This window comes from Carcharodon carcharias, chromosome 23, assembly GCF_017639515.1.
Source record: "Carcharodon carcharias isolate sCarCar2 chromosome 23, sCarCar2.pri, whole genome shotgun sequence".
Lineage (NCBI taxonomy): Eukaryota > Metazoa > Chordata > Chondrichthyes > Lamniformes > Lamnidae > Carcharodon > Carcharodon carcharias.
The window spans coordinates 6,170,904-6,185,836 of record NC_054489.1 but is presented as its reverse complement, the minus strand read 5'-3'; positions in this window follow the sequence as shown (position 1 = coordinate 6,185,836).

Below are 14,933 nucleotides of genomic sequence, written 5' to 3'. Positions count from 1 at the left end.
AATGGCTTGGTAACGCCAAATCTAGGGCAAATTTCATAGATGAAATGAATCACCTAATTTAGAAATGGAATCCTTAACAAATTCCAAAGGGGTTGAAAACAAAGAGAAAACATTTGCTTTTAATAACTATTGAAGTGAAGCATGTTTCGTTAAACATTTTAACATATTATTTTGCCTAAAATTAAGGAAAATGCCGCAGTGTTAATTCGTATTAAATGTAAGAACCTTGGCTAAAATGCAGCTTATATATCAACTAGCTGATTTTCTATCTGTCTGTCCAACACCCATCGATATGTCTATCCATATTATCCATGTTATCCATCTACTTATCCATGTTTCTAAGTAGGGCTTGTTTTACATCTACAATTTCCGGATTGTCGAGCACTTTAGTAATAGACATTTTCTGTGAGCGTTGGGTGCGTTTGCACCGAAATTGCCGCAAGTGGCATTCCAGAGTCTGCATTTCGCATTTAAAATGTTGCAGCCTGACGTTGCCTTAAGCGGTTTTAGCTAGGCATGCGAAAAGAAATTCAGTTCTCCAGTTTCGGTAGAAGAGAGGAGATTTCTCTTTTAAAGTGACGCATCAAAACCTGAAAGTTTTAATTATCAAAAAAAAATTAATCCCATGTTTTTTGTTCTGTTTTGCAATCCGTCGTCTATATATGTATCTAAAGGAAAGCTGCCCTTGTGCAAAACCTTCATCAGGCCTGATTTTGAATTCTGTGTTCAAATTTGGTCCCATCACATGATGACTGCTATTGAAGCTTTGGAAATTCTGTAGAGGACAATAGCTAGAGAATCCCCAGTCTAAGACATTCTGATTACCCCGAGAAGTTAGGACTATGCACCTTAGATAGATTTAGACTTAGGGGTAGCCTGGTGGAGGTATTTAAATTAATAAAAGGGAATAGATTGTGATGGAGTCGACAGTTTATTCCAATAAGCTAGTGAGGGCAAGGGGTTAAAATTTTAAGTTGTATACGGCCAGATTTAGGTTAAATGTCACATGAAGTTTCATTTCCAAGAGGACTGTGGGCTGGTTGGTGCAATGCATCGATTTCTGAGTTCGTTTTCAAACAAGAACTGACCTGTTTCTGGTTAGGATAGAGCTCACCTCATACAAAAGGTAGATATTGTATAGAAGTATCAGGGCCAAACTGTTCTCCTGAACTAGTTCCAATCATTTAAGGGGGTCAGAGATGAAGTTCTCAGATTTTGTTTTTGCTTTGGCTGTTTTTTTTTTTTGTTTCTTCGCCTCTCACAGGAGACGATATGGTTATTGTGGACTGGAAGGTACACATGTTATTATACTAAAATATCACAATTTCACAGGAACGGTTGGATGGACCAAATGTCTTTGCTTGTCAGTTATTATTTGTATGTTGTATACTCTCGAAGTCTCCCCGTAAACTTCTCCATCTCCCCACCACTGCTTCTCATGAGCTTCTATAAAACCGACCTCTTTAACCAAGCATTTTGATTATCCACCCTAAAGTCCTCTTATGTGACCCGGTGTTCAGTTTTGCCCCGCAAGGTGCTTTGGGATATTTTGCAGGTGCTATATAACTGCAAGGTATTGTTATGGATTCAGCCTGGTCTAGTACTTAAGAAATCCTTGCAGCAGGAAGATACCCATTATATTGAACTACAAGCCAGAAGGAAATAAACATTTTGTGGCCCAGAAGAGTGAGTGTACAGGTCAGGATGATGTGTGGCTTGCAATTGATGTTACCATGAAGTTGCTCATCTTGTTCTCCTTGACTGTGTCGAGGCTGAGACTGTCTAGATAAGATTGTTGAGTTCCTGAAGTAAAAATAGTACATGAGGGTGTTCAGTGGTGAGCTTAGTGGCAAGGATGCCCAATCCCAACTCATCCCTTACTGGCGCTAAGATTCCTGGAGGTTTCTCTGGGTTCCACTTTCCAGACGAGCCTTGTGGTGAAATTTCGGGGGTCAAGAGAGGATTAATCTAACAAGTCTGACCAAATGAGATTAAACAGAAAATGCTGAAATTACACAGAGGAGTGTAACGGAGACGGTGACGTCGTGGGGATATCACTGGGCTAGTAATACAGAGGCATAGACTGTGCTTCTGGGGTGCAGGTTCAGCTGCCACAGCGGCTGGTGGAATTTGATTTCAATTAATAAAATATGGAATTGAAATTTAGTCTCAGTAACGACGACTGTGAAACTATCATCAGGTCATAAAAAATCATCTCTGTGGCAATTAACATTCACGCCACACAAATGCGAGGCAATGACCACCTCCAACAAGAGAGAATCCAACCAACTGCACTTGACATTCGATGGCGTTACCATCGCTGAATTGCCCACTATCAACATCCTGGCTCACTGACCAGAAACGGAACTAGACTAGCCATAAAAAATACTACAGCTACAGGAGGAGGCCAGGAATCCTACGGTGAATAACTCAACTCCTGACTCCCCAAAGTCTGTCCACCATTTATAAAGCACAGGTCAGGAATGAGATAGAATACTCTGCACTTGCCTGGATAAGTGCAGCTCCATTAACTCTCAGGGAACTTGATACCGTCCAGGACAAAGCAGTCTGCTTGATTGCCACCCCTTCCACAAATATTCACTCCCTCCACCATCGATGCACAGTGGCAACAGTGTGTACCATCTACAAGATGCACTGCAGGGATTCACCAAGTTTCCTAGGACAGCACCTTCCAAACCCACGATCACTGCCATCTAGAAGGGCAAGGGCATCAGATACACGGGAACATCACCACCTGGAAGTTCCCCTTCAAGCCATTCACCATCTTGACTTGGAAATATATCACAGTTCCTTCACTGTCGCTGGGTCAAAACCTTGGAACCCCCCCTAAAAGCGCTGTGGATGTACCTACACCACAGGGCATCCAGCGGTTCAATAAGGCAACTCACCATCCCCTTCTCAAGGGCAATTAGGAATAGGCAATAAATGCTGGCCTAGCCAGCGACACCCATATCCCGTGAATGAATAAAAAAAGGTCTGTCAGCGCTAGAGATGGGACAAAGATACAGGATGGCATGTTGGGGGTGGGTGGGGGGGCGGGGGGGCGGTGGGGAGAGGGGGTAGGGGGTGTGGGGGGGCGATTCCTTAATCAGGCCGGATACCTCACAAATAAGTGATCACCCCTCACAGATGGTTGCCTAGCTACTTCCGTTTGAAATTCACGTGGCACTATATTAGTTGGTAAAATTATTTCAATTCGTACTTACATGAATTTTATACTTAAAACAAATCAAGCTGCTTTTTGGTGCAGTTTTGTTATAATTATGCTTTCTTTGTGTGTTTTTTAATATCACGAGAATATATCCTTCCTTGACACTTAAACTGCTTTCTCGCAATCATTCTTGCTGGTTTTAATGGTAGATGTGCATGTTAAAAAATAGCCAACTGGTGATCAGTGGAAGTGTAGCGTCTACAGACGCTACAGGAGCTGAAAGGTCTTTTTATAAAAGAGGAGATCCATGAATTTCTGTTTACAATCTGTATATTTTCTACATTAAATCTAGTTTCTTACATCATTGACGTTTCCTAATTCCTACAAGAACCTAGACTAGGTTTAAACATTGGATAGTGGAAATGCACAACTCTGCTTTTTGTTTTAGCCAGATTTCCAACTTTCCTGGGAATTTTCCGATTTCACTTATTTAGAAATCTATTTCAAACAGAAAGTAGAGAGAAATTTGTCATCTGATGTACACTTTAATTTTTTTTATTTTCGTACTTGTTTTCTGATCAGCTATTCTTCATTTTGTTTACACATAATTTGATTTACTGCTTGAACTAATCGAAACCGCGACCTTGAATGAACAAAATGTGGCGGGGTGAATACTGCAGCTTTTAATCTTAGTCAAATAAATTACAGCGTGGACTAAATTAATGCAGTTACCCAGAGCGGTGCAGTGGAAGCCTGTGCTGTTTATATCAGTTCAACAGAACTGACAGTTACGTGATTCAAACTGTCTAATTAGTTAGCACTGGGTGATCCACTGGACATTGCTAATCATGTTGTGCCCTTCACTTTGGCTAAATTGCGCAGAAAAAAGTGCGTAATTTGTGACGAAATCTCCTCTTCAAATCCAGGCATTAAGCCTTAAGAGCCTTGATCCTAAAACGTTGACATGTTAGTTGTCGAAAGTCTAAGTTAAGGGAAAAAAAAACTTAAACTCGAATCTCGTTACAGCTGAGATGCCTGGACAAAGCCATAACGCATTTTCAATGTAATTAAATAGAGTCGTCGTATGTTCACCGAAATTGGGGCATTCACAAGGACGAATGAAATTAGTGCAATAAGAATCTTGTCCGTAATTGATGGCTTTCACTTTCAAACATCGTGCTTGATGTTAAAAACGTTAGACATTATGGAAAAAGAGACTATTCACCCCATCTAGTCCATTCCTTCCCCAGCACCTCCTGTAATTCACAGACGCTCAACAGTTTACCAAAGTCTGCTAGCTAAGATTCGAACCAAAACAGGTCAGTTCCAGCGAGCTGCACAACGGAGATGTAGCTCTTATGAGAAATGTCATTAATCAAAATGAACCATTCTCTATATGGCATTTCAGCTGTTTTCGCATTTTTAAATTTTTGTAGTCCTCCTGTTTTAAACTGTGGTGAAATGGTTGGTCAACACTTCAAAGAGAAGGGAAATGGACTGACTGAAAATATAAACATCACTGAGAAAAAAATCAATAACAGCAAACATACACAGGTTACTACTGCAGAAAGGTAAAATATTGCGGGAAGCTTTTTGCAGCATTGTGACGTCTCCTCCAAAATCCGTGTCATCTCCCGTTTAACTCCCTCTTGGAATCTCTTCAATTCTACCATAGGATTGAAACGACACTATCTAACATTCTAACGACATTTCTGTGACTGTGATGTGCTATTCCTCCTCATCCTCCTCAAACGCTATGCAGACTTTGACATCTCATCCTCTTTAATGTCTCCCCTCTGTTATCTAACTCAGCTGGACTTCCCCTGCTTTGGTTCGACTCTTACCCAGCCGGATAGAGCCAGAACTTGCCTAGCAATGGTTTGTCTGCCAGCCCTGCACCATTGCCTCAAATATCTATCGTTAATCCCTCTCTTCGGCATCTACCTGCTGTCCCTTGGTGGTATCATCTGCAGAGGTAGGTTCAGCATCCACCTGTACACTGTCAACACCCTACATTACCTCTCCACAACATCTCTTGACCCTTCCACTATTTTTGTGTTTTCAGACTGTCGACAATGTCAATTCTTAGGTGAACCATTCTCGCCGTCTGAGTAAACAGCTGGCATTGTCTTCATCCACCTGTAACCAACTCGTTTTCCTGGCCACCATTTCACCCTCTCCACGGCTACACTTCCGAATTTTTGGCATTGTGTCTGACGCTGAGCAGTGCTTCCAACCTGATACACTCCCAACATAAAAGCCTACCGAATTTCTTAACATCGTCTGCCTACATTCCTTTCTCAGACTATCTGCTTCGAAAACTCTGGTACACGCCTTTGTCACCTCCGAGCTATTATTCCATCATTCTCCAGACTGGTGCTTTTACTCATCCAAAACTATCTTGCCAACCTACAGCAAGTCCAACTAATCCATCTCCTCTGCCTTCAGTGATCTGCGTTTTAGTTGAGTCCTCCAACGCCACAAATTTAAGGTTCTCAATGCAGTGTTTAAATCACTTAATAGCTCTCTGTATCTGTAAACCCTTCCAGCCCTGCAGTGCCCACTCCACCAATACTCTGCTTCTTTTACTCTGGCCCCTTGCATATCCTCTCCATCATTGACAGCTGCCTAGCCCCGCCCCCTCCCCCCACGTTCTAGAATTCTCCCCGTCAGCCCTTCACAACTCCAAGTCCCGATCCTGCTTTAGCATCCTACACAAAACCTATTTCTTTAACCAGGCCCTTTAACGCCCTTCCTAATCTTTCCTTCTTTAGTTCTGAATCTGTTTTCTTTGACGCACACTTCTGTGAAGCGCTTTGGGGCGTTTTTCTACGTTAACGGCGCTGCATATATTCCTCATTGTTGTGAAAGGCGTTCTATAAACGCAGCTAACATTTTAATTACAATACACATCACAATGCGATGGCCAAAAATTGGGCGAAACAAGTTAAGTAAAGGGATCATTCATATAGAATAAAATTATAAAGGCTCATCAAAGACTAATAATCAATTAAGGCAAGCCATATTACTATTCTGTAGTTATCTCTACATGTGCCATAGTTGGCGTGCGTTTCTTACAGTTTACACGCTCATTTCCCACAAACACAGCAGCAATAGAAATGTTTGACATTTCATGTTACCTTGAAAAATGGGAATGGACACGACTCAATGAAAGGGTGGAAGAGGTGGGGACAGCATTAGAGTAGAACGAATGTGGAGATTAATAGTGAAGTGAGATACGGAGAAAAAATTAGGGGGAGGGAAAAGGGAATGTCTGGGGAGATGGTCAGAAAGGGAGAAAAATGCACAAAGGATAGAGAGAATGAGGAATAAGTAAAAGCAGGCGACAGAAAAGGGCATTTCTTTACACCAGTGTAATTTTTAAATCCTTGTGGCTAGCAAGAAATGCAATCGCTGTCGATGGCTTATAGCTTAAATAAAATCAACTACGGATATACTTTAACGTGGTTTCAGAAGCCGTTTCTTTGTAGGACAGTTTATTAGTTGGGTTGGTTTGAAAGATCCTCTAAGAATGAAGTCATCTTGCCAAGATTGTGTTGCTGTGAAGTGTTTCCGGTGTCACCATGCTTCTTTTGTGGCAGGAGAGCTCCAGAATCAGGCCCACCGCTGACGTCGGAACAGATGCTGTGACCTTCCTTGGAAGTGCATTCCGCCTCATTGATTGGCTTTAACACTTACAGATCCTGATGAAAGATCATCAACCTCAAACTCTGTTTCTCTCTCCACAGACGCTGTCTGACCTGCCGAGCATCTCCAACATTTTCTGTTTTATTTCAGATTCCAGCCTCTGCATTATTTTGCTTTAGTATAAGAATATATAAATTCCATAATGTTCATAAATACGCTGTCAGTAGAGAAAATAATAGTATTGGATATCTGATATTGCATCATTTTAACATACAGACCACCGTAACGAAGATCAAGTACTTTTACTAGTTATGCGACAACAGGAGCCATATTCTTTGGGGAGGTTGTCCTTTACCACGTTGGGATGGGAGGTTACCACGAACATTTCAAACTTTGGCACCAAATGCACCTTTTTTTTTGTCACTCATCATACAATGAGATCCATGTTCCCTGTTGCCACTGCGCAACAAGCTAGTGAACGCCAAGTTAACTAATGAGTCTAAGGATATTCTCTATACGGTCAAACCCTCCCTGGGAACAAACATGAAAGCTCCATTCTTTAAGTAGATGACATTTGCAAGCAATGAAGCTTGTTACAGACGAGTGCTTCGTATTAGGCAGTAAAAAATGTTTTAATTTACTGCTACAATATCGTGAGGAGAATAATTTACCAATGAAACATATGTGCATTTGTTTTAACATGAAGCATAATACGGAGAACCTTCATTGGCCACCTATTATATCAAAGAGTATTTTTAAATTCTTTGTGGTGGTCTTGAGTAATTGTTGTTGTTGATTTTGAATTTGGAAATCGGCAAGTGCTCATCGAGGAAAGGGTTCTACACTTCGTTTTGTGTGTTCCAAAATCTCTGTGACCACAAAAAGGCGTTATATCTCTATTCATTAACTTCAGACTTGTAATGATTGCTCAATATTATTTGTATTCGTATAATATTGTATTCGCCACTTAAGTCCTCGGGACGTTCCAATGAACTTCACAATGAATTCATTTGAAGTTAGCCATTGATGTTAAATAGACATATGCTGCAGCAAATTCGCTCAGACCAAGATCCCATAAACAGTTATGAAATAAGCCTGCATTACATTTTTACCTATGCTGTTTGCTCAGGACACCGAGAGAACACCCGTGCTCTTCTTTTAATAGAGCCATGAAATATTTAGCATTGGTGATCAAGCAGCTCGAACCATATTCCTCATCTAAAGCCTGCACTTCGGACAGTGCCGCTTTTCTTCGGGACTGTAGGAAAGTGTCAGCCTAGATAATCTGCTCAAATTCCTGGAGTGAGGACAGAGCTCAAGATTCTCTGGCTCAGGAATGAGAATGCTTCGACTGGCTAAATTACAGCGAAAGAACAAGATGTACAAATGGCTTCCAGCTCTTTATAACCTTACTAACAAAAGAGATATATATAACTGTAAAAGCAGAATGTTGCAATTTTCAACGAGTTTCCTCAACTCTTCCAAGGGTTCCATAATCCTAGAGAACACTTTTTATAATGGATTGATTAAGTGCTCGGTGTATCGATTGAGTGACTAAATGCATTAATTATCTACCCATTTCGCTAATTAGTGAGGCGACGTATTCATGATAATGCAAGAAATTAAATGGTATCGTCTGGCATTACATTCGGCCATTTTTCACATTTGGTCCTTCTTAGTCTGTTATCGATGTTTTCTGTTTAAAATGAGGGATACAATTTATTAAATATGTAATTAACATCCGCTGGGGTATTATTGGCCCTCAAGGCAGAAATTTACATGATTTGTGTCACGGTTAGCTCAGAACACTGTTGTTTTTAATCTACATCTCTAACAATATTTTCTAACATTTTAGGTACACTGCCCCATAGGCACATTGAATTATACATCAACTCCATATTAATTTATGTTTCATATAGCTATATGCGTTTACGTGTTTCCATATTTATATATAATGCGGATGTTACACGATGAAAACAATACTGAGTTTGATTGAAATGAGAGCTATATGGGATATAGAGGGAGCTGAAGTAGGTTATTTTATTTTTCTATAACTAAAATGTCCATTTGCGAATGTTTTGATTATCAATATTATTTTGTTGCTTTGTAAGATATTGTTCCACTGTGATTTAAATTCGCAAAAGTAAGCACAAACCTTGCATGTCTGCCTAATTTTATAAGCCCCGCGAGAGAGCAAGATTACTTATAGAAAGTAAGCATACAAAGATCCAGATTCTTCACAACAGCTTTCTCTAACACTACTTGATTCACATAAAAAGTACCAAAAATTGTTGGTTCAGGAGTATATAAAACAGGGAAAGAATTCATCAAAAATAAATTGAACATAGTCTTCTGTTAGAATGTGCTTTGTCTGCTTAATGCGCTATACATGCCGATGATTGTAAACTTGGTCACACATGATAGAAAACATATTATATACGTTACTTGCTAAAGCGAATATGGCAGGAGAGAGAAAGATTTGTTGCTAGACTCCAGACAGTGCCTGAGAAGGGTACGGAATTGTATATTTAAATTGGTAGAACACAAAACAAAAATCAAAAGAAATACCAAGATATTGGCGAAGTTACAAAATCGTGAAATAAATTGCCATCCCAATGGAAAACTAAAATAATACAGACCGGATATTGCATCATAACTTGAGTGTCGTCAACCGGATGTTATAACAACTTAAGCCCGAACACAACAAAACGATTCAAATATATGGGACATACATAAGATCTGAAATCAATTATTGCAATAACAAAATCTTAACGAGAAATTGTTACAGATTCAGTTCTGCATTTTGAAAAATCATTGATAACTCTAATATGTCATCCAACTTATATTTTGGAAACGTCTAGCACACATTACCTACAACTAGATATAGAATTTTGACGTCTCGAGTCCTGCACTGAATTCACTTAAACACGTCGTATTGACTTGAAGCACGTATAATACCCGAAGCAGAAAAAAGCTTGTATTTATAATCTTAAACCATGCATTAATTAATCCCTTGATTATGAATTACTCAGCACATTACGGATCACAAGCGACACATGTCGATCATTTCTGTTCCACTAACAGCGTCTTGTAAAAACGATAAGGTAAGTAGCTCAATTTAGAATTTGCCAGAACATGACGGAATCAATGAGCCGGAGACCAAACATATCACACATTAATTTATAAGCAGTCTGCAGACATCCAGATCGATTTCCCTGTTTATCATGATTAAGGGAACATTCTCCGTTGGTTCCCAAGAGATAATGACGCAGGTCTTAAATTTGAAATTTTTAAATATTTAAACGTTGCATGTATTTATGGTAAAGCTCCTACCCAGGAGAACTTGAACGGGATATCTAAGCAACATTCTTACACCAATTTAAACTGTATTGTTATATCCAATTCGAAATGAAACGTGATCAGTTATTTGCAGATTAAATCTGGAAAGTATGGTTTGCTTTCAGTAATCTGCTTTTAATTGTAACGGCATTTCTCTAGTTGGTGCGTTAATAAAGCTTCAAGATAGAGCATTTTGTGACTTAAATACATATAAAAACGACCCTAAACAGACTCACTTCCATGGTATCTATTCCAGTGCCCTCTTTCGCTGGATTTATGTTTTCGATTTTAGTATGTGCAGACCTGTGAATAAATTCGGGCAATGAAAGATAAAAGATGCACACATAGATCCTTTGTAGATACATCAGAGGCTGCCAAGTACTAAATAAAAAGAGAAGCTATTAAAAAGGAAATAAATAGGAAGGAAGGAAGGAAGAAAAGCAGAGAAGTGAAATGGCCGCGTGATTAATTGAATCTAATTGCAGGAGTAAGTTGCGATGGGGCGAATATCCCTGTTTCACTGACTTGTCGCTGAAGAACTTATTTCCGAGTGAATTTGATGATTTTTTCCTTTATTCTCTAGAATGGATACCAATCTTATCACGGATTGTGGTGCTATTAGTTGACTTCCAACAGGTGTCGTTGAAATTTAATGTTTTAACATGCAATGGACATATACTAACAACAGCACCATTTATGGTTTAATGCTAATGTAGGAGTGCAATGTAGTCAACTATTAATGGTCAACTATGACTATTCAATTCCCATTTCAGTTTCCGTAAATATGATTCCTTAGGTGCACTCATGATTGTGCGTATTTAGGTATTACGCTTTTCTGTGCGCATGTAACCCTTGTTTTAAATGCAACAGTTACATTTTATATCTACAGCAATTTGCATTCTATAACGGGTAATACGGTATGATAAGGGTCAAAAGAGTTATGATAGCTTGTACTTTTTCTACAGCCCAACTTGCAGCTGCTTACCAAACCGCAAAATTAAAGTAATACATGTTAAAACTAAAAGCTAAAGATCAGTCTGGAAAAGGTTAGAAATGCCAAGTGTAAAAAAATGCTATTTCAGCTATTCTATGTCTCAGCAGAACAAATCAATTGAACAATTAAATAAATATTTTCAGGATCAATTATGTAGTTACGCTAATTTAGTCTTTTATAACTTATACAATTAATAATGTATTATAATAGTACAACACACCAATGCTATAATATTTTATAAGCACAGTTTTCAATATACATACAGTGGGCGCTCCGAATCAACACATATAACAAAGTAAACCATTCGAGGAGAATGGAATGTATCAATTCTGATCTGTTTCGCGGAACTTGGTTTACGGAAAAGAGGTGGCACAATTTCATGAACAGCATATCTGTCCAATTTCCCTGTTAATGCCCCAAGCTGCCATTTTAATGATATTTTGATAACTTATCTTAGAATAAGAAGAAAGAAAAGGATTTATCGTTTATACTCTCAATGTTGAATAATGTTTCCCGATTTACGTTGCGGAATTATTTGCTGCATCACTGGTATAGTTCAGAAATACACTAATAGTTGCAAGACGACTCACCTTCCAAAATTGTTTCACTCAGTTTTTTAATTGTTTTTAAAGTCATTAGAAAGCTTGACTAATTTACTTACATACTGGGGGTTCGTTTTATACTTCCGTATAAACAAACGATCGTGTGACGTCATTCAACTTTAAGAAAAATGCTTATCTAGCTCATATACAGCTAAGAATGTCAATTAGTTGTAACAATAATAATTAGCTACAATATATAAAAATTAAAGTATTTACATGTGCATAAAAAGAGGATCCAAATTTATCTCACAACTTGTTAACCTTCATGTCATATGACAGATTGTACGTGTAGATACATTTTATAACATTGACTTGACACAAATTAACAGATCGAGGCATGTTCATAGAATATGCTAAGAGATGTATCCTTCATTAACAAAAGTATTTTATGAAATAAGATAACATTTAACAACAATGTACAGTAGATGTTCCTTTGCTTTATATTGACCTGCCCTAATGGAAACGTTGTACATCATTATGCCACATAAACAGCATTATAATTTATTAAAACAATTAGCTGCGCATATACATTGGCATATTCTAATCTGGAGGTTCATCTGCGATATACCATAGCTTATCATACATGACATTAAATCATTGTCATTTCTTTCCTGATGTGCCTCTTAAGTAGGTTTATGTATGTCCACGTATGGAGCTACGCACCTGTTTCTTTGTCTGTCACTATATTTTCAGCATTCACCAATGGCGACCGTACCTTCAGTTGTCTGGACCCTAAGGTCTAGAATTATCCCCCCATCCACCTAACCTCTCCGCCTCTTTATCTCTCTCCACTCTCCTATGGTTTTCCTTAAAACTTCCCTTTTGCGTTCATTAAGCCGCATGTCCTAATATCTCCGCCTGCAGCTTGGTGTCAAATTGTGCTTGATTCACGCATAGAAATGAGTTTGACAACGCTCCTGTGAAGCACCTTCTGCCGCTTTCTTAGGTTAAAGATCCCCAAAAAATGCAATTATTATTGTCTATTTATCTTTTCACCCAATCTTTCACTCAATATTTCTATACCCAGGGTACAGGAAGGAAGAGAACTTGTCTCTGGTTGCACTGTAGATCATGGATAGTGAATTGGGTTTCTAGTCAATCTTGGCATCACATGGGTTCCATACACTGCGTCAGCAATAGTTGCTTGGATAAGTGTGGCACGGCCGCACTTAGAGTGTGTAAAATATCATACCAAAACGAAACTGTCTATCTGTACCTCCCAGCTTCATCTGATGGGAGATGTATTTTCCGTATGCAGATCACATTGATGGAGTGTTATTGGGCTGACTAGGTGCGTACTGGCTGCAGATAATCCCTCAACACTGAATTGCAGGATGCAAAGTGTGGATCGAATGGTATGGGAACCACAGGATTTTATATTGCTGGTGTTTTTGATTCCATGATGCCGGGATCTTTCAAGTGCAGACTTATTGAATTCGGTTTGCTAGAAGGATCATTGGCCTCTCCAGTGTAGACCAGGTAGTAACGGGTGGCGCGACAAGAATACTGATCCAATGCCATCAGGTACTCAACTACAGATTACTGCGCCTCAGTATGGTACCATTCTGTCCACACCAAACTTACCGATGTGCAACTCACTCAACAATGAGCAACAATCACAGGAACTCTTCGGCCAGATCACCTCCCTTGCTTCCCAGTCCTGAGAAAGGTTGCGCCACCTCCCCACCACTCCCCAACCCCACCCCCCCAAATACCATGAAGAGACTAATTGCAACAGGCAAGCTACTGGAGAAGGTTTACTCTAACCAAGTCTTCCCCTATTCAATGACCTCCTGAACCGACCAGCAATACGATTAAGCACACCACGCTGTGAAATAACAGCTGAACGCCTATGGAGGGAGCATCGGCAGGTGAAAACATCCACCCGAAACCACTCTCTCATCACAGACGCCGCTGCTCCTCCACCTGGCTTTGATCTCCCATGGCAGAAGTGGGCCCTTTAAACCCGTTTCCGGACTGGCTAAGGCAGTGCAGCCATTCAACATCACTGGGGCCGTCAAGGTCATCTAGGCTGCAGCTGTTGTGCGGTCCAATGACTCACATTGTCGAGGAGTGTCTGCTAACTGAAATTGAAGGCGGGCTTAAAGTACTCAAGCCTAGCCACTGACAAGGCTATTGATTGGCTCTGTGCACATGCTAAATAAACAAATTCCATACCCTCGTGGCTTTCCCAGCACGTGTTCTTGAAGTAGCAAGTTCTAATTTTGAATGTTACAAAAAGGAACTTTTATCTCTAAATCAGAAGTTCAAAATTCGATGACGTCGCAGGAATATGTAGAATGTTTTCCGTGTTCCTGAGAAGGTAATTATCTGAAGTTAAAACCAATGTTTTTGGTGTTAATAATACTGTAATTGTTATTCCTTTCAGAGTCCAGTTTCAAGGCAGCTATGGTTAATGGTTTCACAGAAGCTACAAGAAAAGCCCCAATGAAATCGTTTAACCTCACAACACAGACAGAGGACATTCGGCCCATCGTGTCTTTGCCAGTTCATTGATAGAACTATCCAGGTAGTCCCACTGTCCCGCTCGTTCTGCACACTCCTGCACATCTTTCACCTCGAAATATTGATCCAATCCCCCTTTGACAGTTGAAGTTGAATTTGCTTCCATCACTCTTTCAGAAAACACACTTCAGATCATAACAATCCTCAATGTAAAACAAAATCCGCATCCCCCCTCGGGTTTTTTGCTAATGATCTTAAATATGTCCCCTCTGGTTACCTACTCTCTGATAGTTGGAATAGTTTCTCCTTATCTACAATATCAATACAAAAATGATATGCTTCTTTCTGTTTAAGGGGAGGCAGCTGGAGAGGATCCAGTGGGTCTGTGAACCGACCAGAAATACATAGCATATTAGTCCACTTCCGCTCAAAAGAAAATGATGCGTTAAGAACACCTCATCCCTTTCCAAAACGAGAGAAATGGTTGAATTGTTTTTATCTTCCACGGATGAATAGTTGCTGTTGTCGATACGTGAAGTATAATGGCAAATAAGTCACCTGAATTTTCTCTGATTTGCATTGTCAGCAAAATGTTAATTCCATTCGAAACCATACTTTTGTACACTGAAATAAAAGCGTTTCAAATTGAATTGCAAATAGAGAATGAAGGAAATATTCACGATACAGTCAATGAATAAGAAGAGCTAGTGAG